Source organism: Narcine bancroftii, chromosome 1 (assembly GCF_036971445.1).
Source record: "Narcine bancroftii isolate sNarBan1 chromosome 1, sNarBan1.hap1, whole genome shotgun sequence".
Taxonomy (NCBI): domain Eukaryota; kingdom Metazoa; phylum Chordata; class Chondrichthyes; order Torpediniformes; family Narcinidae; genus Narcine; species Narcine bancroftii.
In genome coordinates this window covers 413,733,210-413,758,811 of record NC_091469.1, presented here as the reverse complement: position 1 = coordinate 413,758,811, position 25,602 = coordinate 413,733,210, and the positions used below count along the sequence as shown (strand labels likewise).

Below are 25,602 nucleotides of genomic sequence, written 5' to 3'. Positions count from 1 at the left end.
AATTTTTGTCCATGTGCTTCCAGAACTAACTCATAAGCTTTCAATACCGCTTGTTTAACAGTATCATAATTTGCCACTTGCTCTGTAGTCAGAGGATGCAATTTGTGCTTTTCCCTTTTTGACCTTTCAGCAATTTTTTTCAAAAAGCTGAAAATATGTATCTATCTACCTCATCAAAATGAGGAACTAAATTTACCTCTCTAGTAGCCAAAAATCTCTCCCCAGGAGTTATAGCCTCAATTCGCTTACCTCCCTCCATCTCAATTTTTAACTTCTCTAATTGAAACCATCTCTCTTTCAATTTTTTTGTCATTTTTGTCTTTCATCACCCTCCCTCTATTTTTCAGCTTCCTCTGCCTCATATTGTTGTCTCTGCTATTCAAACTCCTGTTTCTCCCTTTCTTCTACCAACCTCTGTTTCTTTCTTTCTTATTCCACCCTCAATTTGTTCAATTCCAATTGCAATTCAAAAGATCTATTCTCTGAAAAATGATCTAAGTCTTTCTCAGCAAATTTTCCCTCATCTATATACTATTTCAGTATAATCCTCTGTAGTTGTATTTTCCTCATCCAATGCTTGACTTCAGCCAGCTTTAATTCCTTATTAATGACCATCAGTTCCTCTTTTTTTTCTCTGCAGCTCCGCAGGTGATGGTTGTAACAAAAATGTACATTGCTGTTGTTTTACACACACACACACACACACACACACACACACACACACATACATGTTTTAAATTAGCTTGGAAAAAACAATTAACTAATAAATCACAAAACCTCCAAAAGTTTAAGATCCCAAAACTCCAAATATTACGACCCCAGAGGACCCCAAAGCCCAGCGGCAATAGAAATTCACCAAGACAAATAGTTGCTTAAATAAAAGTTGCTTTTAATTTTCTTTAAACATAAAAACGGGATCAAACTTTAATCTATTACTGATAACTCAACCTAACTTAACCCCCTTTTAATTCTAAGCACACTTGTATGTAATATGTATATGTTCAGAAAAGCTCTTTGCTTTAATAGTCCAATCATTCACTTCTCACTTCTCCAAGTTCACTGGTGTCAGGTAATTCTTATACTGTGCACAGAATTTAACATTTATGAATTTTCACCAGGTTCTGGTGCTTAAAGGTAAATAGTTACTGCTCAGGATGGTTCTTGTTGGTTTCAGAGAGATATTTGTTGCTCTTTGGACACACACAAACTGATTTCCTCCAATCAGCCACTTCACTGACTTGGCGAAAGAAACTTGCCGAATCATGCATTTTCCAAATGATAACATCTTCTTCCAGGTCACCACAGAATTCCTCTTGTTTCCCTTATTTCAAGATAAACACTCTAGCCAGCCATTTCCTATTGCAAGGAATGCAAGGGTTTTCAACAGGCTGAACTCAGAACTCACAACCTGTCTTCAAAATGGGGCTTTCAATAAGCCTGCCAGCTTGTCTTGTTGCAGCCTCCAAAAGCTACTGCAGAACTGACTCTCTCTCTCTCTCTCTCTCTCTCTCTCTCTCTCTCTCTCTCTCTCTCTCTCTCTCTCTCTCTCTCTCTCTCTCTCTCTCTCTCTGTTTGCTCCTTCCTCTCTCTACTTGTAAAAACCAGAACCCCTCTCAAGGCTCCAAATCCAATCTGTGAAAGACTTTGTCAACCTTTGAGCATGGACATTATCCATTTCTACCTTCTTTTGGTGTTCCTTCCAAAGCAATTCCATTGTCACTGCAAACTCACTCAGAACCTGAGTGTCTGGCTTCAGCAAAGCTCTTGTATTTTAAATGAGATGTAAAGTGTAAGTATCTGTTTGTGAAGTGACCTACACTGAACCCCCACAATCTATCTCTTTTAAAGATATATTTATATATAATATAACCCGTAACAGTGCCAAGTGTGGACTTCATGCTGCTTGTTAGTGGTGCATCCGTATTTCATGCGTGGGAGCAGAAAGACCAGGTGTATGAAAGATGATTACCAGTGGCCAGCTGTAAGAAGATTATAGCAAAAAGCATTGCCGTGAGGGAAATGTTTCCACTGGTTTTCCAGAAGCTTTGAAAATAAATTTCAATTTAAGCTTATTGTCACATATACAGAGGTACAGTGAATATTTTTTTTGTGAAAAATCCAGATAATCAGCCCATCCACAGGACGGCAGTAAAAAGACAGAACTAAGTGCAGAGTAACTGCATTACAGAGAGATCAGTTATAAGAGAACAAAGGCAACATTATTTTAAAGGCAATGTTATTTTATGAATGTGACTTCTTTCAGAAATCTGATAACACTGCAAAAGAAACTATTCTTGAATATAGTGGTGTGAGAGTTGTGAACACAGCCCAGACAATCACAACAAACCCTCTCCGCTCACTGACTCCATCTACACTTCCTACTGCCTTAGAATATCAATTAAAAAGCTCAACCCACCCAGCCACACTCTCCTCACACTTCTCCTATGGTTGACCTCCAAGTATTTGTCATTTTTACCCTGGGAGCAGAATTCTGACTGTCTTCCAGTTGGCGTAGCGGTTAGCATAATGCCTTTACAGCACCATCATTCAGGACCAGGGTTCGAATGCCACACTGTCTGTAAGGATATTGTATGTTCTACCCATAAGTCTTCCACGGAGGCTCCAGTTTCCTAAAACTGTTCAAAATGTACCAGGGGTGTAGGTTGATTGAATATAAATTGGGCAGCATGGACTTGTGGGCTGACATGCCCTGTTTCTGTGCTGTATGTCTATGTTTTTAAAAATAACTTCATGCAATCCTGTTTCTTTTGACAGCTGTAACTTAACATAACATGGGCCATAATCAGGAACTGGAAATGAAGTCAGGAGTATAGGTGAGGAGTGAGACAAAAAGAGGGCTCACATAAATGTGCACACACTTGCATGAAGTGAACATACAGCCATGTATCAGGTGATACAAAGGCCAGTACCCACTAATGTGTGAACTTTAAATCGCATGCAGCAGAGTCTGACTGCCATTCAATTTTCATCCCTTTTGCCACAAGATCAAAATCTAATTGGTTCATGTGGCAGTTGGTGTGCAAACTCAAGATATGCTAAAAGAAACAACAGATGGGCAATTCCAGTCCACACAGGAAAATTCAGAACCCTCAACAAGACACTTGAATGCCACTCTGCTATCACAGCTCAGGAACTGCAAAGGTTCTCATTGATGTTGCCACACTGAATAAGACATAGTGAACAAGAGACAGCTAGTTTAAAGAACAAGGTGATGGGTTTACCTTCTGTGGGTGTAAAACAGAGGAGTAATGCTGAAGAGTGAGCTTTGACACCAAGTTCAGTTTGTTACTCTGTGGAGTTAGTGACTTCTTCATGACCCTGGCCACACAAATTAGAGAAGAAGTATTCAGGTCATGCATTATGATTACACTGAAGGAGTAAACCACCTCACATACCATGCACCTACTTTGACGGAATTGTGTTATTATTAATCTTTTGGAAAATTATATAATTTCTTAGAAAAGGCTTTGTGGGCTGTACAGGGGAACACTGACAGACAGCACAGACCATTACACACTGAAGTGATTCTTCATTGAAACTAAGACAATAGTGTTTGCTGAGAAATGGCTTCTGTTCAAGTTCTTGCTTCAATGACCTGCGTGGACAGGCAGGAGTCCTTTGTTCATGATTCATACTTTTGAAGTAGTTTGAAGAAACTTCAAAGGCAGCAATGAGGTCATGTGGTTTTGACACTAGAAAAAAAATTGCATTTTAATATTGCACCAAGAAACATCTGAAGTCAGAAAAGCATTAGCCTCTGGTCAGAGAGGTACTGTTCGGATTGTATTCTCCTTATCATGGAAGATACACAAAATCAGTGGTAAGGAAAAGCCATTTCAGCTGTCTCTTTGAAAAGAGGGCAGTTTCACCTTGTCCATTTTCACATGGCCACATCATGTAACCTTGCCAGGGTTTGTTGAAATCATAGTGCAGAAAACACAAGTACTGCAACCTCCATGCAAGAGTGGTAAATCATTCGTATGAGGAAATAATTATCTGAAAACAACTCTACAAGGATTTTGTGAGTTTTGAGAAGTCTGATGGCTCACAACTTCTTTAAGCAACAATTTAAAGAATCAGAGTTTCATCACAAAACTGACTGAACTTTAAAAATTGATTCTTTTTACAATCGTATCTAAACTGTAATGGTTTTGGGTTTTGCTACACACACATCATTCATTTGCACATAATGGAGTTAAGTTTAGAGTTCAGTAAGAAGTGTTATGTTATTAATAATTATTAATAAAAATTACTGTTTTGAAGATACCATTGTATTGGTGCATTGCTATTGTTGCTAGTCTGGTGCATAACTAATCGAGGGATTGTCTGTGATTTAAGTAAAATGGGAGCTTATTGATCAATTAATTTTTGATTTGTTTGGCTACATTTCTTTTTGAAAGCCAATTGAAAGGTCTGTGTGTGTGTGTGTGTGTGTGTGTGTGTGTGTGTGTGTGTGTGTGTGTGTGTGTGTGGGTGTATTTGTTTGTGTGTGTGTGTGTGTGTGTGTGTGTGTGTGGGTGTATTTGTGTGTGTGTGTGTGTGTGTGTGTGTGGGTGTATTTGTGTGTGTGTGTGTGTCTGTGTGTGTGTGTGTGTGTGTGTGTGTGTGGGTGTATTTGTGTGTGTGTGTGTGTGTGTGTGTGTGTGTGTGTGTGTGGGTGTATTTGTGTGTGTGTGTGTGTGTGTGTGTGTGTGTGTGGGTGTATTTGTGTGTGTGTGTGTGTGTCTGTGTGTGTGTGTGTGTGTAAAATCAGCAGCAATGGATATAGATAATATTTTGGAATCACCAATCTTTACAGATTTTAAGGGGGTAAAAAAAAGATGAGTTGTTGATTATCACTCAAAAGTTGAACTTAAGGAGATACAAACGTCGATGAAAATTAAGATCCAAAGAATTATGACTGAACACTATGTAAAAGAGCGGATTTTTTGGAGAGGAGGAGTTAAAACAATTTCCTGAGAATAAATCTCTTGATTAGCAGTTACAGCTGAGACAGATGGAGTTATAAAAAAATATAGAATTGAGAGAGAGAGAGAGAGAGAGAGAGAGAGAGAGAGACCAAAGGCAGCATGAGTTAGGAACACTTAAAATTCAGGTGAAAGAAGAATTAAAATTCAGGTGAAAGAAGAATTAAAACAAAGTCAGGAAGCCGAAATCACAGGCAATTTTTGATAAACTTAGAAAACCATAAAGCTACGGAAGCCCAAAACCAAAGGGAGTTTGAAATCAAAAGGAGAGAAGAGGACATCAGACTCTTGGTTGCTGTGAGAGTTTTATGTCTAGTAGAAAGGTGAAGTTAGTTCCTCCATTTAATGAGGCTGAATTGATAAATATTTTCAGCACTTTGAGTAAGTTGCTGAGCATCTGAAATGGCCCAAAAGTCAATGGTCCCTCATGTTACAGTGTGTAATTAAAGGGAAGGCTTAACAGGCTTACTTCGGCCATATAATTCAACAAGCCACTAATTATGATATTGTAAAGCTTAAGATTTATGAATTGGTTCCAGAAGCCTATAGACAAAATATTCAGGAATTTAAAAATATTGATGGATTTTGTCTATGATAAAGCTGTGTGCCTTGACTGATGGTGCACATTAAAATAAATAAGTGGTGACTATAAGAGACGAAAAGAGTTGGTTAGTTGAGGAAATTAAAAGGTGTATTCCTAATGACATAAAAACATATTTAGATGAAAAGAAAGTAACAACTTGGCAAGAGTCAATTAAATTAGCAGATGAGTATGCTTTAAGTCACAAGGTTAGATTTGTACCCAATAGACCTTTCCAAAAGGGTAATATGGAATATCCACGTAGGGTAGAAAATAAATTGGGAAGAAGTGCTAGGGGTAAAGAAGAAGGGAGGCAAGAAAAGGAAAACCCTTTGGGTCTACTGTGCAACTATTGCAAGAAACCTGATTACATAATAGCAAATTGTCTTGTGTTAATTAAAAAGAAGGAAAAGGAAGCAGTGCCAGATGTTGTATTCAAAGAGAAGTAAACAAAAGGCCAATTCTGCTCATAAAATTAGGAAGGAATTCAAACCTTTTGTGTCAGAGGGTAAGGTTTTGTTAAAGGAGGGGTCAGCACCGATGACAGTATAAATCTTTCAAGATATTGAGGCTGCCCAGTCACTCGTGTTGGACAGTGTTTTGAAGTTTAGTGATAAAACTGCCAAGGGTGGCATGAATTTGATTTGAGGTTTGGGCCGTGATTCAGAATTGATATCTCTGCACGAGAAATTGTTGGAATCAGAACTAGTTAGTGGACAGGTTATGATAGGAATTAGTTCAAGTTTACCAGGATTTCATTGTTATTGGGAAATGATTTGGCAGAGGGTAAAGTTGTCCCTGCAGTGCAGTTAACAGGTAAGCCAGTTATTGATGAAACAAGGACAGATTCTGATATATATGCGGCTTGTGCAGTTACAAGGGCGATGGTGAAAAAGCTTACCAGTAATGTACAGAATGATTTCACAGCAGTCGGTGACAGTGCACAGTAGATGCCACAGGATTTGTCATTATCCAGAAAGGAGCTAATAGAGAGGCAGATTAGAGATTTTGATCTTACTGATGACGAAATTAAAAAAGTGCCAGTTAGATATTATTTCCAGGAAGGTGTGTAGATGAGGAAGTGGAGATCACCTGATATCCCTACCAATGAACAATGGGCAATTGTTCAGCAGGTTGTAGTTCCTAAAACTTACTGGGATGAGGTTTTAATTTTGGTCATCTTGGGGTAAAGAAAACTATATAAAATTATGAAACAATTTTATTGGCCCAGTTTAAGAAAAGATGTTTGGACATTTTGTTGGATTTGTCACATTTGTCAGGTGTGGGAAACCCAATCAAGGACCCACAGTGGCTCCTTTAAAACCTATTCCTGCTTTTGAAGAACCTTTTTCTAAAGTTATTGTGGATTATGATGGCCAAGATAAAAGCTGGAAATGAATATTTGTTAACTATCATGTGTGCAGCTTCCAGGTTTCCAAAAGCCATGCCACTTAAAAATATTAAAGCTAAGACTGTGTCAAATATTTTCACTTTAGTTGGTTTGTCTAAAGAAGTATGATCAGATCAGGGGAATAATTTATGTCAGGATTTTTTCAACAGTTAATTTATAAATTGAGAGCTAAACAAAGCACATCATCTGCATATCATCCAGAATCTTAAGCAGCTTTGGAGGGATTCCATTCTACCCTAAAAACCATTATGAGAACCTATTGTTTTGAGAATGAGAAGGATTGGAATGAGAGTGGCTCCTAGAACGCTTCCACCAGCGTTGTCTCTGCTCCATCCTCAACATTCATTGGAGCGACTTCATCCCTAACATCGAAGTACTCGAGATGGCAGAGGCCGACAGCATCAAATCCACACTGCTGAAGATCCAACTGCGCTGGGTAAGTCACATCTCCAGAATGGAGGACCATCGCCTTCCCAAGATTGTGTTATATGGCAAGCTCTCCACTGGCCACCATGACAGAGGTGCACCAAAGAAGAGGTACAAGGACTGCCTAAAGAAATCTCTTGGTGCCTGCCACATTGACCACCACCAGTGGGCTGATATCGCCTCAAACCGTGCATCTTGGCACCTCACAGTTCGGCGGGCAGCAACCTCCTTTGAAGAAGACCGTAGAGCCCACCTCACTGACAAAAGACAAAGGAGGAAAATCCCAACACCCAACCCCAACCAACCAATTTTCCCCTGCAACCGCTGCAACTGTGTCTGCCTGTTCCGCATCGGACTTGTCAGCCACAAACGAGCCTGCAGCTAACGTGGACATTTACCCCTCCATAAATCTTCATCTGCGAAGCCAAGCCAAAGAGAGATGAGAGTGAGAGAGTCTGTTCAAGAATCATTAGGTCTTAATCCTTTTGAGTTGGTATTTAGGCATGAAGTTAGAGCATCTTTAATGTTGTTCAATAAACAATGGGTTAATAAGGAATTTGTTAGTTTATGTTTCAAGATCGTTTGCAGAAAGTTTGTAAAATAGCTGAGGAGAATTTGAAAACAGCTCAAGATAAAATGAAAGTCTGGTATGATTAAAAAAAAGCAAGAGAGAAATTTTTTAAACCAGGGGATAATTTCCCAATAAATTCCAATCTTCTTTGGGCAAAATTTTCAGGACCGTATGAGAGGTAAATGAAGTTAACTACATAGTTAAAACACCTGATCAAAAATGTAAAATGCAGAGTTAATGTTAAAACCTTATTTTGAGTATTTGGATGTTAGCCAGAAGGAGCCTTCACCAGAGGTATTGATTGTGGATAAAAACTGAAGTGTTTGAAAATCATAAAACATTACATGCTGACTCTTATGAGAGTCACTTTAAACAAAACACAGTCCTAGTTCATCTATCTAATTCAAGTATTTTTCACAATTTGAATGGGAAGTTGGCTCATTTGCAGTCCCAGGAATTTGTTTCCAGAGAACTTCATAGCTTGTCATAATGTTGACGTTGGAGATTCAAAACCTATCAAACAGCATCCATATAGAATGAATACTGAAAAGTATTAAAGAATTACGTCATTAGGCGTTCTATTTCAGATTGGGGTTCATCTTGTGTCCTGGTACCTAAATCAGATTGGAAAATTAGATATTTCATTGATTATAGAAAAATTCATGCAGTAACAAAGACAGGTGCTTAAGGTAAATGATTGTGTGGACAAGGTTGGAAATGCTAAATTTCTTATGAAGATGGACTTATTAAAAGTTTACTAGTGTTTTCCCCTAACAGAGAGATGTAGAGAAATTCCTGCATTCATAGAACCATCAAGTTTATATGAATACTATGCTCTGCCATTTGGAATGAAAAATGCTCCAGGAGCATTTCAAATGATGATCAATTCTGAGATTCAAAATTTAGAGCATACAGATGCTTATATTAATAATTTGATTACAGGGAATGATACCTGGGAAGCACATATATTTGCATTAGAGAAATTGTTCAATAAACTTTCTCAAGCAAACCTTACAATAGTAAGCTAAAAGTGAATTTGCCCATGCCATTGTAACATTTCTGGGTTATGTTGTTGGTCAAGAAAAATTGGCACCTCTCTTGGCAAACGTTCAGACAATTTCTGAGTTTCCTATACCCACAGGTAAAAAAGCTATTAGGAGAATTTTTTAGGAATGGTAGGGTATTATAGGAAGATCTGTAAAAACTTTGTGAGATCACAATTCATTTGACAAACTTCCTAAAAAATTATGAAAAGTTTATTTCTACAAACATTTGTCAGGAAGCATTTGACAAACTGAAAGCTATTTTCGTTAGCAATCCAACGACAGGAGCTGTTCTATTAAATGAAAATGACTATGATAATGTAGCTTATGTATCTAAAAAATTCAATCAACATCAAAAAAACTATTCTACTATTGTAAAATAATTATTGTCCCTTGTCTAGGCTTTGCAACATTTTGAAGTTTACATTTGCAGTGTTGTGGGACCAATTGTTGTTTACACTGATCACAATCCATTAGTGTTTTTGAGTAAAATGAAACATAACAATATATAATTATTAAATTGGAATTTGATTTTGCAAGAATATGATTTAATGTAACTCATATTAGTCAAAGATAATGTAGTTGCTGATTGCCTTTTAAGACATTGAATTTGCATGTTGTTTCTGCAATATTTGTTTTGTATTATATTGTTAACATAAGAATGTATCAGATAAATGGTATATTGCAGTTTTAAAATTTGCTCTTAAATAGAGCTCACAGCATTTTCTAGAATTGTGATAGAATTATGTTATTATTAATCTTTAGGAAAATTATGTATATTTCTTAGAAAAGGCTATGTGGGCACTCAAAGACACCACTGAATCTTACACACAGAAACCATTTTGAAAATTGAAATGTCTGCTAAACCATTGTTGGTTGAAGCTATGTAAACAGCCCTAAAGACTGAAGTGATTCTTGATTGAAATCAAGACAATAGTGTTTGCCGAGTGATGGCATCTGTTCAAACAAACACGTTCTTGCTTCAATGACCTGTGTAGATATGCCGGAGTCCTTTGCTCATGATTCATACTTTTGAAGTGATTTGAAGAAACTTCAAAGACAGCAATGAGGTCATGTCATGTGATTTCAACACATCAGGAAAAAAAAGCTGCATTTTAATTCAAGAAACATCTGCAGTAGCTTCCAGTACTGTTCATGTTGAATTCTCTTTATCATGGGAGATACACAAAATCAGTGGTAAGGAAAGCAATTTCACCCATATCTTTGAAATGAGGACAGTTTCATCATGTCCACATTCAGCTGGCCACTTCATGTAACCCTTGCCAGGGTTTGTTGAAATCATGCAGAGAACACAAGAACTGTAATCTCCGGGCCAGAGTGATAAATCATCCATATGAAGAAACAATTCTCCAAAATCAACTCTACAAGAATTTTGTGAGTTTTGAGAAATCTGATGCCTCACACCTTCTCCATAATTACTTTTGAGCAACAATTTAAAGAACCTGAGTTTCCACACAAAACTGACTAAAATTTATTCTTTTTACAATTGTGGTTCTTTAGAACCCACAGAACCAGAGTCCCATATAATATGTGGACTTTGCTTATTTCTTATTTGCTTATACAGACCTCTGCAGCTTTGGATCCATTTGATGATTAGCTTATGACACTGAAAGCAAAAGCTTTAATGTCTTATGACCTCTGAGGAGATCTGGTAGGGAATAATGCAAATCATTAGGCAATTACAATGTACATTATAGAGTATATTTCATGTGCATTTTGACAACTAAATTTTAATTTATTAAGCTGTAAATACTTGAAAATCAATGAATTGATGATTAGATTTTTTTTTAAACTCCCAAATTAAATTAGGGCACTGAAAATTATTTCATTAAATTATGGTGTCAAATATACAAAAAGTCACAATTCCCTGTATTTAAATGAAAAGTCCAGTATTATCTTGGTAGTTGATACCAGAATGAACAGAAAGTATTTAACACAGTTATTGGAAATAGCAGTGGAAGGATTCTTAATAGGGGGGATAGTGGGGGAGGCCACATGTGCAGCACAAACACCAGCTCAGAGACGTTGTATCAAATGACCCTACTCTAACTTTTTTCATGTAATTTTCATGTAATTCTATCAATTTGCTCCCATAATCGTGGTGTTGTACACTTTCCTTTATTAGTATTCCCTTAGGATCAAGGATGGCCAACGTTGATGCATTCCCAATCACGTTTTACTGCGTATAAAAAATGTCATTTATTGCTCTCTTTGCATTTGAATTTTGATTATAATTCTTTTTTAAAAACACTGCAAGAACAAGCACAGCGTTTCCAATGACTCCACAGAACTAAAATCACCCCAACCTCATTCTTCAGTGCCCTTTTCAAAGCTTTGACATCCTTTCTGAAAGGTGACTTGAGCACCACAGCCATCTTCCATAAAGATTCAGTTAACTCCTTGTATTTATAATCCATGTCTCTCTCAAAGAACTTCTACTGCCACCTTGCAAGAATTGTGAACATGCAATGCTGCCAGAAAAACCTTTTTTGTTATCCAATTTAGTCCATGTTGGATTTCTTCATTATTTCTACTAAAATTTGTATTGATATGCTTCTGTGTGATTTTCATACATCAAATATCTGCCCACTCCATCAGCCACACAATGTGTTGGATATTCATATCTTTTTGGTCACATTTTCAAGTTCTATATCATCTACAATGTATGACATTATACCCAGTATAATCATGATCAATAGTATATATGAAAAAGAACAGTGCTCAAATACCAACTCCCAATATACTACTCCATGCCTCTTTGGACTTGAGAAAGGGATCTGACTACCATAGATTGGAGTGGCAATTTCCCTGGTATAAGGTTCAGTATCAGAGTGCAGTGAAATGTATAGAGCATCTGTCAGTCATTAAATCTAGACTACCAGGTATGGATGTCCGGGAATGCATGAATGCCAGGGGTCCCTTTGAAATGACTGGTCACTCAAGTATAGAAATATAAAATTGATGATGATGAGTTTATTGTCATAAACACTGTACCATGTATTCAGTATATTACTTGCGGCAGCCAAACAAGTATTTGTAAAGAAAAACTATAACAGGAAACTAATTTAATTAAATTAAAAATCAGTAAATACATCAAAAAGATGTATTTGATCATTGGTATAGTAAAGGTATACAGAGAATAAAACAGAGGCTGTTTGAGACACACACCAAGAAGAGCATTTGTGTAGTAATGGGAGCTCATCTCCACTACCACCTTTTGGATATGACAACCTTTAGAGCTGTACCCAAGTACATGATTTAAAAATGACTAGTATGAAGCTGCAGCGATTATGAAGGAACTGAAAAAAATGTTATAATTTATTGCTGAGGAACTGACTAAAAGTTGGGAGATTATGCATCAGTTAAAAAGGACATTGGTAAGACTATCTGTGTGTCTGTTACTATTATAGGACTTATTTTAAAAAGGGTATTAATATTTTGGAAGAAATACACAAAAAGGTTTACTCAATTAATATATGGAGAGGGGGACGTGGCCACGCAAAGGACTTAGATAGATGTGTTTTGGTTGAGCTCTCCATGAAGAGTACTAAATAGACAGTCAAAACTTGAAAAATCAAGATTTTCTTCATCAAAAATAGATAAAATTTGCACGAAGATGGCAAGGCAGCCAGGAACAAAGATTGAAGAAGCTTCTATTCAAGTGGGAACATTGGGTGAAAGTCCAAAAGGGAGTGGTTCAAAAATGGCGATGGGACCGGCAGAACCAGGTAAAACTGAGGAGTTGGGTCAAGAATTAAGCATCATTTTGGAAAAAATTGAGAATTTGAGTAACCGATTCATGTGGTGATGAGAGATATGACAGAAAAAATGACCAAAATAAAAGAGATTGTTGAAGACCTGATGGAGGGAATGGATGGAGCAGAGAGTAAATTGACATAAATGCATGAAAAACTCATGGGTCTGGGAAAATATCCAAAGAATGGGAGACGGACAAACAAGGACTGCTTGACAAAATTGACCATATGGAGAACTTCACCTGACAGAATAATGTCCAAATTATTAGACTAAAGGAAGGAATCGAGGGAAGAGACCCAGTGAACTTCTTTCAAAAATGGATCCCACAAGTGTTTGAAGAAGACAAATTTGGAGAAAAACTGATATCAAAAGAACTCGCTGAACACTCAGACCCAGAAGATCCAGCGATCAGAGACCAAGACCAGTTCTGGTGAGACTTTTAAGCTACCGAGAACAGGAGATAATTCTGGGAGCAGCATGTGATTAAGAAGAATAATTGCCCGCTGGAGATTGATCATGAAAGGGTATTATTTTTTCAAGACTTTAGCCCAACCTTAATTAAACAAAGAAAACAATTTGATGAAGTGAAAAGACAACTAGGTGCTAAAAACCTGAATTACTCAATGATATATCCTGCGACTTTGAGAGTCGAAATAGCAGAAGGGAACCAGCAATTTTCAAGACCTAGAACAAGGTGGAAGACTTTCCGTGAAGTTTGAAAAAATGTAATATATGGAGAGGATCTTATGAGAAAGGTTGGACAAGCGTGTAATATCTGCTGGAGTTTAGAAGAGTGAGGTTTTGTCTGTGTATGAATCTGGTTGTAGGCCATTGTTTCAACAAAAATGGCACTCATTTATGACAGAGAAGAGGTGAATTGACTGAGATTGTTTAGACACCTGTAGATAGTGAAATGCAACCTGAATATTAAAGAGGTAGAAAATAGGTATACATTGTAAAGTATAAGGCATCAGAGAAAAAATAAATGGAAAGAGGATGGACTTCAGCTTCTGCTTAGATCTTAAAAATACTTGAGTGATAAGCTGATTTCCTCTTGAGTTGTCAAAGCTACTTTAATTACAAAATCAGGTGTTTAGTAAGTCGATAAGACTTTGACAGATGCATAAGCTTTAATCGTGGGGATAAAAGTGTTTTTGACACCTCTTGATTGATCAGGATTGCTATGTATAATCTTTTTTTGAGTTTAGTCATTTTGTTCCTGTGCTCATTAAAAAGTTTCATTTTTAGTTTCTGTGGCTTTTATAGATCATAGAGAATTATGAGAATAACATAGAAAATGTAACTGTTTATCTGTTCATATAGTGCTGTTAGTGGTCTAAATCATTTTGTATGTTTAATATGTTATCATTTTTTTAAAAACAATCGCACTTCTTTGTAATAAGCTTTATTAATATTTTTTATTGCTAATTATTGTCATCTCTTCATTTAAGATCTAGTGATTTTAATTCTAGTTTATGCTAAACTCTATTGAAAAGGCCATCAATTGAAAGATCAATATTCTAAGGAACCCTTTGTGTCAGCCCCAGCAGTTAACCCATCAAATAATAAGCCTCTACAATATTTCAAACCATTTCCACCATTTACAATGTATTATTGACCACATACCTGGAAGAGTCCAGCTCTAACAAAATTCAACAACCTCAAAACAGCCTGCAGGATTCAACACCCTGAATTTTCACTGCATTGTTCATCGTCGAAAAATACTTTGCAGTTACTTGCCTAGGCTATTACAACAGCATCCCCCAAACTGTAATCTTTATCCTTCATTGTTCAGTTCAAGGATGTGGCATTTTTTCAAAATGCTGAACTTTAAAATCCTGATCGTGCCAGTGAAGCTTACAATCCACACATGAAGGGATAACCACTCATTATTTCTTATATAGTGTCAAAAAGTCCAAACGATAAAGAGAACTCTGTTATGGCATTTTTTAATGTTCCCCATGAATTAAAACATTTGGGTTGTGGCGGCCTGCAATTGCGGAGATCAGGCCGGCACATCGCATGACAGCAGACACAGACAGAGATCGCTAAAGCGACTCCCAGGACAACGAACCGGCAGGGGTAGAAGCTGGGGCAGCATCAGCCCTAAAATGGCGTTGGTCAAGCTGCCCAGCTAACTCAGCAGAAACAGACTGGGGAAGAAGGGCATTCATATGCATGGATGTTCCAGCTCGCTATTGTTATTTATAAGGATGGTTCAGTCAAACAGCAAAAACAGCGGGAACTTGAACAGTATAAAAGCAGCCTTTCCAGCCCTAATAAATGAGTGAGCTTAACCTGCCACACTCTGTGTGTGTGTGTGTGTGTGTGTGTGTGTGTGTGTGTGTGTGTGTGTGTGTGTGTGTGTGTGTGTGTGTGTGTGTGTGTGTGTGTGTGTGTGTGTGTGTGTGTGTGCGTGCGTGCGTGCGTGCGTGCGTGTGTGTGTGTGTGTGTTTCTTTGTAGTGATCGGCTACAGGGGCAAATGTACCCTTGCTTCAGACTGATTCAATTTATTGGAGATAATTACAGATCTATGAAGTATGATTGATAATTTATACAATTGGTATTACAGGAAGATGATTATGATGAAATTTCCCTTATAGTAAAGTAGAATTAAGGATTTAGAAGACTCCAGTACATCAGAGTGTTATATTAAAAATTAAATCAGCTGTGCAGAATGTAAATAAAAGTAATTATTTCCCTGCACTGTTGCCAGAACTAGGATTTTACATCCTGGAGCATCGGAGGTAGAGATGAAGTTCTAAAGAGAGAATATAGGGAGTTAGGTAGAAAGTTGAAAGATAGGACCTTGAGGGTGGTCATCTCTGGATTGCTGCCTGTGCCACGCACGAGACAGGGTACTAATAGGAAGATATGGCTGATGAATGTGTGTCTAAGGAGTTGGTGCAGGGGGCAGGGCTTCAGATTTCTAGATCATTGGGAACGCTTCTGAGGAAGGTCAGACATCTATAACAAGGATGGGCTGCACCTAAACTGGAAGGTGACCAATATCCTGGCAGGAGGGTTTGCTAGAGCTGTTGGGGAGGGTTTAAACTAGTTTGGCAGGGGGAGGGAATTCAAAACGAGAGTGCAAAGAATAGGACAGTAGGAGACAGGGAATTACAACAGGGAGAGAAATAAATTCACTGTCCACAATACCTCCAATCTTAGTATCATCTGAAAACTTGCTGATCCAATTTACCACATTATCATCCAGATCATTGATATAAACAACAATGTCCCAGCACCAATCCCTGAGGCTCTCCACTAGTCACAGGCCTCCAATCTGAGAAGCAATTATCCACCACTACTCCCTGGTTTCTCCCATCCAGCATTGTCAAATCCAGTTTATTATTTCACCAAGAAAACTGAGCATTTAAACCTTCCTGATTAGCATCTCATGTGGGTCCTTGTCAAAGGCCTTATGTACATGGCGACAATATCCAGAACCCTTCTTTCATTAACCTTCCTGGTAACCTCTTTAAAAAACATGACATAAATCCATGTTGTCTCACCCTAATCAGGCCCTGGCTATCCAAATATTTATATATCTGATCTCATAGAACATTTTCCAATAATTTACCAAGTACTTAATTCAGGCTCACAGACCTATATTTTTCAGGATTACTTTTGGAGCTTTTTTAAATAATGGAACAACATGAGATACCCTCCAATCTTCTGGCACCATACCCGTGACTAGGAACATTTTAAATATTTCTGCCAGAGCCCCTGAAATTTCCACACTAGCCTATCTCAAGGTCCAAGGAAATATTTTTTCACACCCTGGGGATTTATCCACTCTTATTTGCTTTAAGACAGCAAGCACTTCCTCCTCTTTAATCTGCTTGGGTTCCATGACCTCACTGCTTGTATTCCTAATTTTCCTTGATTCTGGCTAGTTTCCTGAGTGAATACTGATGTAAAAGAATCAGTTAAGATCTCACCTATCTCTTTTGGCTCCATACATATCCAATCACTCTAATCTTTTCCTTACTATCCTTTTGCTCTTAATATACCTTGTGGGAACCCTTAGGATTTCTCTTCACATTGTCTGCCAAAGCAACCTCATGTCTTTTTTTAGTCTTCCTGGTTTCTTTCTTGAGGTGTTTCTTGCATTTTTTGTACTCCTCAAGGATCTGCTGTGGAGCAATTGCGATAATAGACAAATTGCAGCGGGTCCAGATTTCTGCTTAGGTTAATTCTGACCATGACCAACCTCTCAAAGCATTTCATCACAGTACAAGTTTGTGCTACTGGGTGATAGTCATTGAGGCAGCTCACACTACTTACTCTCCTTGGTACTGGGATGATTGATGCCCTTTTGCAGCAATGAGAAGTTGAACATGTCCATGAACACTCTGGCTAGTTGGCTGGTGCAGATTTTCAGTACCCTGCCAGGTACGCCATCAAGGCCTGACGCCTTGCAGGGGTTCATCCTCTTGAATGATTTTCTGGCGTCGCCCTCAGAGATAGATATCACAGGAATTCTAGTGGGAACTGTTTGGTTGTTCTTCTCAAAGCGGGCATAGGTGTTCAGCTCATCGAATAATGAAGCATCACAGCCATCTATAATTTTTACCCTCACTTTGTAGGTTGTAATGGCCTATACTCCCTGCCTTAGCTGCCGTGTATCTGATACTGTCTCTAGCTTCCTCCAGAATTGCCACTGCTTCAGAGATGGCCTTCCACAGGTTGTACCTGAACAACTTGTAAAGAACCCGATCCCCGGCCTTAAATGCCCTTGTTTTCGCATTCAGCAGGTTATATATTCTCTGATTCATCCAGGGCTTTTTGTTTGGGAACACCCTGTATTTGTGCATGGGCACACACACATCCACACAGATCAGTGACACCTGTTGCATATTCATTCAGGTCTATGGATGAATTCTTGAATATGTTCCAGTCCACTGATTCAAAGTAGTCCTGTAAGAACATCCACCTCCTTCAACCACTGGTGCTATGGTCTTCAATTTATGCTTGTACGCTGGAAGTAGAAATACAGCCAGATGATCAGATTTGCCGAAGTGTGGTCGTGGTATGGCTCAGTATGGGTTCTTCATGGTGGTGTAGCAGTGGTCATGTTTGTTGGTTCCCCTGGTCTCGTATGTGACCTGTTGGTGGTAGTTTGTTAAAGGCTTCTTCTGGTTGGCCTGATTGAAGTCTTCCACAATGATCAGGAAGGCATCAGGATGGGCTGTCTCATGGCTGTTTATCACAGTGCTCAGTCCCTCTAGTGTCAGCCTGATGTTAGCCTGGGGCAGAAAGTACACTGTGATCAGGATGATGATGGTGAACTCCCTCGACAGGTAGAATGGGTGACACTTGATTGCCAGATGTTTCAGGTCAGGGGAGCAGGACTGGGACATGACCGTCACGTCTGTGCACTATAATGAATTGATGATGTCACAAACACCTCCTCCCCTGGTTTTTCTAGATGTCGCTGTTCCATCAGCACAATGGAGGGTGCAGTCCTGGGGCTGCGGTGCTGTGTCCAGAATGTCCATGTTTGGTCATGTTTCTGTAAAGCACATCTCTGATGTTGAAGTCTGGCTTAGAGTTCATTAAGTTTGTTCTCCAAGGATTGTACATTGGCCAGGAAACCTCAGGTCCCAGCATCTCATCTTGACCTGTAGCTCCCCACTGCATCTATGTGGTCAGGTCTTCTTTACCTGGCCCATGAGTCTGCTGCTGGTTGTGCCCATGGTGTTTAGATTGTCCATGCACTGTCCCTTTACATCCTCTGTGATGTTTAAATGTGCTGAGCATCTGCTGTTTGCAACTCCCATGAAGTTTAATTGGCCTGATCGCTGGCTGTTTAAAACTCCCATGGTGTTGTTGTTGTACTTGCCTGAGCTGTTTAAAGGTCCCTCCCAAATGAGACTGCCGATTCTGCTGATTCCAAGGTCTTCCAGCGATCTTAGGACATTGATTTTTTTTTTCAGGTAAGTTTGGTTATGTTTCTCATTTTTTTTTGTTTGATTTTTAGAAGTTCTGAACAGGAATATTTGATTATTCCCATCAGAGATGCTCGCCAAGAGTCATCGCTGTAAGGCGCCATCTTGTAATTGTAGGAACTACAACTATGGAACAAGCTGCCACGGAGGTGGTGGATATGGCTTTAATTTGGAAATTTAGAGAAGATTGGATAGGTACGTGAATGAGAGAGGTATGGATAGCTATGGTCTGGGTGCAGATCATTTGGTACGGACTGGATCAGCTGAAACCCCTATTTCTGTGACGTAGCATTCTATGATTCTGTGCATAAAACAAGTTTGTCCCAGTTATCTAATTACTGACAACTGGTTTGTCATCTGCAATCACTACTAAAGAAACTGCTGTTGATATTTTTTAAATTCTCCTAGTGAGAAGAACTGTCAGCTCCTCAAATATGGAATATAAAACTGCAGGTTTCTTTGGAGATATGTTCTTTTGGAAATTTGAGAATCACCAATATACTGATGTCTACTCCAGGAAAGAAGTACTTTAGTTACACAAGCCATACAGCTTAAATGTTACCACCAGTTATTCAAAGGAAGCAAAATTGTTTTGAATAAAAAAGTCTTTAAAACATTTAAATACTAATCTTAAAAACAGTACCTAATAAATCTTAAAAGGGAAATTAGAATATCTGATACAGAACCATTTAAAGTTAATAGTTCAGTTTTATGCAAAGAACTGACTAATATGAGAAAATAAAGCTAATATACTAATATGCTTGGTAAAGAAACATCTGGATTGGATATAAAAAGCGAAAAATCATCTGCATATAAAGAAACTTATGTTCGATGCCATTCCTATGGATCTCTATGAAATCTCCACTTTCACAAAGAGCAATTGCTAGAGGTTTTAATACCAAGTCAAAAAGTGAAGGACTAGAAGGACAACCTTGACGAGTACCCTTCTGAAGATTATAACGTTTTGATTTCTGTGAATTAGAAAGAATTGAAGAGTAAGGCATAAATATAATAATTTAATCCATTTAATAAAACATGGTCAAAAATTAAAATTTTCCAAAGTGGCAAATAAATAACCCCATTCACCCGATCAAAGGCCTTCTATGCATCTAAAGAAAGAACACATTCAGGGGCAGGAGTAGAAGGTAAATATAAAATATTCAATAAATTGTTGAAATATACAGTTTGGAATCATGGACAAACTGCATAAATGATTCTTTTTTTCACTTTATTTTATGTATTTGTAATGATTAATTCTTGATACTTGTTTGACCACAAAATTAAAATAAAATACTCAAAAAAATAAATAAATGGTGTGTATTAAAAGAATACTAATTCTTAATAAAACCAGTTTTATCTTCAGATTAATTAATTGTAAAATATTCTCCAATCTATTGGCCAGTATTTTAAACAAAGTCCTCTTATCTATGTTAAGTAACAAAACAGGCCTGTAAGAAGCACATTAAGAAAGGCCCTTCCCTTTTTTATCAAATAAGAGAGATACAAGCTTCATTCAAAGATAATGGAAGATTCCCATGTTTAAATGAATCATTAAACACAGAAGTTAAATGAGGCTCAAGCCACTTGGAAAAGGATTTATAAAATTCAACAGGGTATCCATCAAGCTGGAGATTTACCAGATTGTAAAGAGGAAATTGCAAGAAGTATTTCCTCAAGAAATAGATGCCTCCAGACTTGTACGTTGATTCTGAGATAACATAGGCGGATTAAGGGGGTCCAAAAAGTCCAACATTGAAGTACAAACTTTATTAGATTTAGAAGTATACAATCTGGAATAGAATTCTCCAAAAGTTTCAGATATTTTAAAATGGTCTGCAGTCTCCATACCATATCCCATCTGAATCTTAATAATTTGTCTTTTAGCAGCCATTCCTTTCAGTTGGCTAACCAAAAACTTACCAGACTTTTCACCATGAACATAGAGCTGACTCTTGCTCCTCAAAAGTTGTTGTTCAATGGGATAAGTAGAAGGAAGATCAAATTTACTTTTAAGTTCAACTCTCCTTTTATATAAATCAGGATTTTTATCTTGTGTGAATTGTAAATTAATTTGTTTAATCTGATTAATTAATTCCAATCTTTCATATTGCTCTTCTTTATATTTGCCCTCTTGGATATGCTTTCATAGTGTCCCATGCAATCAGATTAGAAATAGTTGGAGAAGAGAAACTGTATTTGTTTTTCCATAAAATTCGATTAGACGATAGTTTTATGTAATTATCTCTGGAAAAGCCAAATGTTGCAATTTCAGGACATGGATCCAAATTAATCCCAAAAAATGGTTAAAAAAAGTTCTAAAAATATCAGTCATATATTTTTGCTATTTAGGGCATGATCAAAATATATGTATCAAAGTGGCATTGTAAATTTTACATTTATTACAGAGTTGATATCTGGATAAATTCAAGCAAGTTTAACTTTGGAAAAATGTAGTTGATGCACCACTTAGAACTGAATCAGACTGTGCCTAGCCCCAATGAAGATTCATAAATCAAGCCCAAAATTGACGTCAAATCTTCGTCTGAAAAAGAGATATTAAGATCATCCTCCCATTCATTTTTAAACCCAATAAGCAAAATTGTTTTCATATTCAATAATTTATAGTATAGGATGGATATTATACCTTTATGGGCACATTATAATTCAAAAAGTTCATCAATAAAATTTGTATCTGGAAGAATTGGAAATGTTGAAAGCTTGGAACAAACAAAATGTCGAATTTGATAAAAACTGAAAAGGTGTATATTTGATGGATTAAATTTGATCATAATTGTTGTAGAGATATGAAATGTTATTGTATAAAAAGATCCTTAAAACTTTTAATTCCTGATAGATTCCATTCTTGAAAACCTGCGTCTAAAATAGCAGGTTGAAATAAATGATTAAATAAGATAGGACTTGTGCTTATAAACCCCGTATTTCCAAAATAATTTTCTAACTTGACTCCAAATCTTCAGTTTATGTATTATTTAATTCTTTGTCAGTTTTCGAATAGAGAGAGGTATAGATGAACCCTATACCACCAATAAAGAAGTTTTTTTAAAGGATTTCAATTCTATCTCAATCCAGTTAGGGCAGTCATCTGTCTTTTCACATTACGACAACAATAACATATTTCTTATGTTCATAGCCCAGTAGTAGAATCTAAAATTGAGTAATGCCAGCCCCCCATTGTTTCTTAAAGATATCTTTTATTCAATCTAGGTTTCTTTTCTTGCCAAATATATGACACAACGATCGATTCCAATGTGTCAAGAAAGGACTTAGAAATAAATATCAGTAGTGATTGGAATAAATATAAAAATTTTGGTAAAATATTCATTGTAGTCAAATTAACATAAAGAAACGGTGACCATATAACCATATGACCATATAACCACTTGTAGCACAGAACAGGCCAGTTCGGCATCCGGTAAGAATTAATTTAGTTTGGTTAACTAAGACTGCAATTTTTTTTTTTAATTTTTTTTTCACACCATAAATCACGTTAGCCATGATATACACTTTTTCTTTTTCACACATATACAGTGACTTTTTCTCCCCCCCCCTCCCTCCTCCCAAGCCACCCCCCCACCCCACCCCCCTCATCCATTTTAGGTATACAATCTAGGTTAGACTGCAAAATTTTGAAAAGATTTTTAAAGTTCTTGATATCATAATACCTAAATATGTAAATTGTTCATTTGCTATTTTGAATGGATAGTTAGAATAGAAAACCAACCGGCCCTTCACTAGTAGTAGTTTGCTCTATGTAGGTTAAGTTTATAACCTGCAAACCTGCTAAAATACGAAAGTAACAACAAGATGCATTCTCCACTTTACTAGCAAGAAGACCAATAATGTTAAAATGGAAAGAGGGGCTCCCACCCACTTACAGACAATGGCTATTAGGCATTATGTCCTTTTTAAATTTGGAGAAAATTAGAGATAATGTCATGAAAATCAAGGTTTCCTTTGATAGGACCTGAGGATAATTTATGGCTTACTTTCACAATTGGACTAATTAGGTGTAATGATGGTTGTTACTGGGCGTGCTTTGTTCCAATCTCCCAAGGCTGTTGCTTGATGTTATCTCTACTTACAATATGAATTACAACCTTGGTTGGAACTGTATTAGTTTTTTTTTACCTTTTTTCTCTTTCTTTTCTCCTTATACAACTCTATTATAAATACATATTGGATTAGGATTTCAATCCAAGTATTATTGTCACTATAGTATATGCTGTTATCTTAAATGTGTAATAGTCTCAATGCAATGGATTTATTATATATTTGTTTTCTTTTCTGACAAAACTTAATAAAAAATAACTTTAAAAGAAAAGTTTTTCCAAAAAATTCAAAAATTAATTAACTGAGGGTAAGGTAGAAATAAGTCACCAATGCCTTTTTGTAAAAGGAATGTCAGGAAAATTGAAAGGCATGGTAACAGGAGTGTGATCAGATATTATTATTCCTTGATATTCACTTGATTTGGTTAATAAAATCTATTGATTATCTATTAGAAAATAAATGATCCTAGAATAGAAATGATGCACATTTGAAAAAAAAATCTCTGTTGTTACATTATGAAAAACATCTGAAATACCAAAATTTGGGGGTTTTTATTTATAAATTTGAAACCATAATGAATTCACACAATTAATAATACAAATCAAATACAAATTCATGTGGCATATCTAAAAGAAAAAAATAAAGAAATTCCCCCTTACCCCATATTCCACCCCAACCCCCTCCATACCCTTGCTAAAAGAAAAAGAAAAAAAAGAGGATGAGAGACCTTCAACAGGAGTGCCTATTACTTTAAAGTTTATTTTAATATACTGAGACCTTAAGGAGAAAGGGAATATCAGAGCTTCATTAAAATATTCCCACCCATGCTTTGTAAATATGGATACCATATCTTCCAAAATATATAATATTTATCTCTTAAATCATAAATAAATTTCTCAAGTGGTATACAACTCTGGACTTCAGTATGTCATCTTTCAATTCCCAAATCTGTATCAGACTTCCAAGTTATGGCAATACATTTTCTTGCTATTGCTAAAGCAATTTGAACAAACGTCTTTCAATACATATTAAGTTTAAATTTAGGATTAACACCCTTAATATCACTGAATAAAAGTAACATTGGATCCTGTGAGAATTTAATCCACCTTATTCGTTCCAACAAATTGCCTATTTCTAACCAAAAAGGTTAAACTCTAGGACACTGCCAAGTAGAATGTAAAAATGTACCAATTTCTTGTCCACATCTACAACATAAAAGTCTAGTTCAATTTTTTAACTTAAATGGTGTCAAATATAACATGAATAAAATTATATTGTACCAATCTATATCTCACATTTATTGTACTTTTAATTCCAAAATTTGTTTTTAAAAAAAATGGATTGCAGCTGCAGATTTACTTGGAGCAGCCTGCCTAGAGAAAGAATGGTCTTGAACAGTATTTAACCAACAATTAAAGCCCTCTCCCAAAATCAGAGAGTATTGACTTAAATCAGGGAGGGCTGAAAAAATCTTTCACAAAATTCTGGCTCATCAGTGTTCAGGGTGTAAACATTAGCAAACACCACCATTTTATTATATACTGTAATTTACCTGTAAGAGTAATATAACAACCTTGTTTGATATAGTGTTATGAAGTACAATTTGAATATTTTGATTAATTAAAATGGAAACTCCCGATTTTAGCATCAGAAGAAGAATGAAAACAAAATATGTAAACCATGAAATACACATAACCTTGCAAATCCCATAAAAATCCAAACAAAATCCTTCCCTTCCCAACCTCACAGCTCTGTAGGTTGCCAAACAAAGTTGCAACCAGCTCACGAAAATACATTGTAACCCCACGCATTTCTACTGAAGATCTTATTATAGCTCCTTATATTAAAAAAAAGAATAATTAATGATTTAGTTTCTGTGGAAAAGTAAGCCTTCTAGAGTATCTATTGATAAATTAATTTGGAATTATGAATTGGGAGGATTAACACTCCCAGATTTCAAAAAAATATTTTTGAGCAACCCAATTAAAGTTTGTCACCTTCCTTTTTGATGGAGGAGACGTCTTTGTGGGTAAAATTGGAGTTGCATAAGGTTGGTGAGAGGATAGCAGAAAACCTAAAGAAGCCCTCCATTAAAATTAATGGTCAAATTGGGGACGGGAGGGCGGGGGCTTTCATCTAAAGCACCCTGGGCTCAAAATATGTTAATTCCATTAACGATTGATAATAAAACCTGGACACTTGGTCCCAGAGAGGGCTCAGGTGTATTGAGGAACCCAAACATGGAGTGAGGCACCAGGTCATGACTGATACTCCCCTCCACACCAGGGTACACCACCTACCCCCTGAAAAACTTAACTCGGTCAGGGATTAATTTTTTTTAAATGGAGGAACTGGGCATCGTGCAGCGCTCTGATAGCCCCTGAGCCTCACCCCTCCACATGGTTCCCAAGTCAACAGGTAACTGGAGGCCGTGCAGTGACTACCACCGCCTCAATGAGGCTACTGTTCTAGACAGGTGCCCCATATTCAAGACTTTACTGTGAACTTACAGGGGGTATGGATATTTTCAAAGGTGGACCCTCATCAGGGGCTACCACCAGATCCTAGTTCACCCAGAGGGCATCCCAAAGATGGCCATTATAATCCCTTTGGATTGTTTGAATTCCTCCACATGTGCTTCAAGTTAAAAAATGCGGCTCAGATATTCCAGAGGTGAAGGGTGTGATGGGCCAGGATCTGCCCTTTGCATTCGTCTACCTCAACGTCATTCTAATCGCCAGCCACACCCGCGTCGAGCACGCTTACCCACTTACAGCAAC

General features: G+C 37.1%; 1 protein-coding gene and 1 long non-coding RNA gene across 6 annotated transcripts in view; one reads left to right on the top strand and one right to left on the bottom strand.

The window, feature by feature from the left end:
* The window catches only part of thrb (thyroid hormone receptor beta), a 207,788-nt gene that overhangs the window by 144,831 nt on the left and 37,355 nt on the right, over window positions 1-25,602 (top strand). The window lies entirely within an intron of this gene.
* Window positions 3,531-18,139, bottom strand: LOC138753309 (uncharacterized). Its single transcript, XR_011351100.1, has 3 exons — window positions 17,088-18,139; window positions 10,607-10,688; window positions 3,531-3,713 (listed from the first exon to the last, which is right to left on the bottom strand). It is a non-coding gene; the product is annotated as an uncharacterized lncRNA (long non-coding RNA).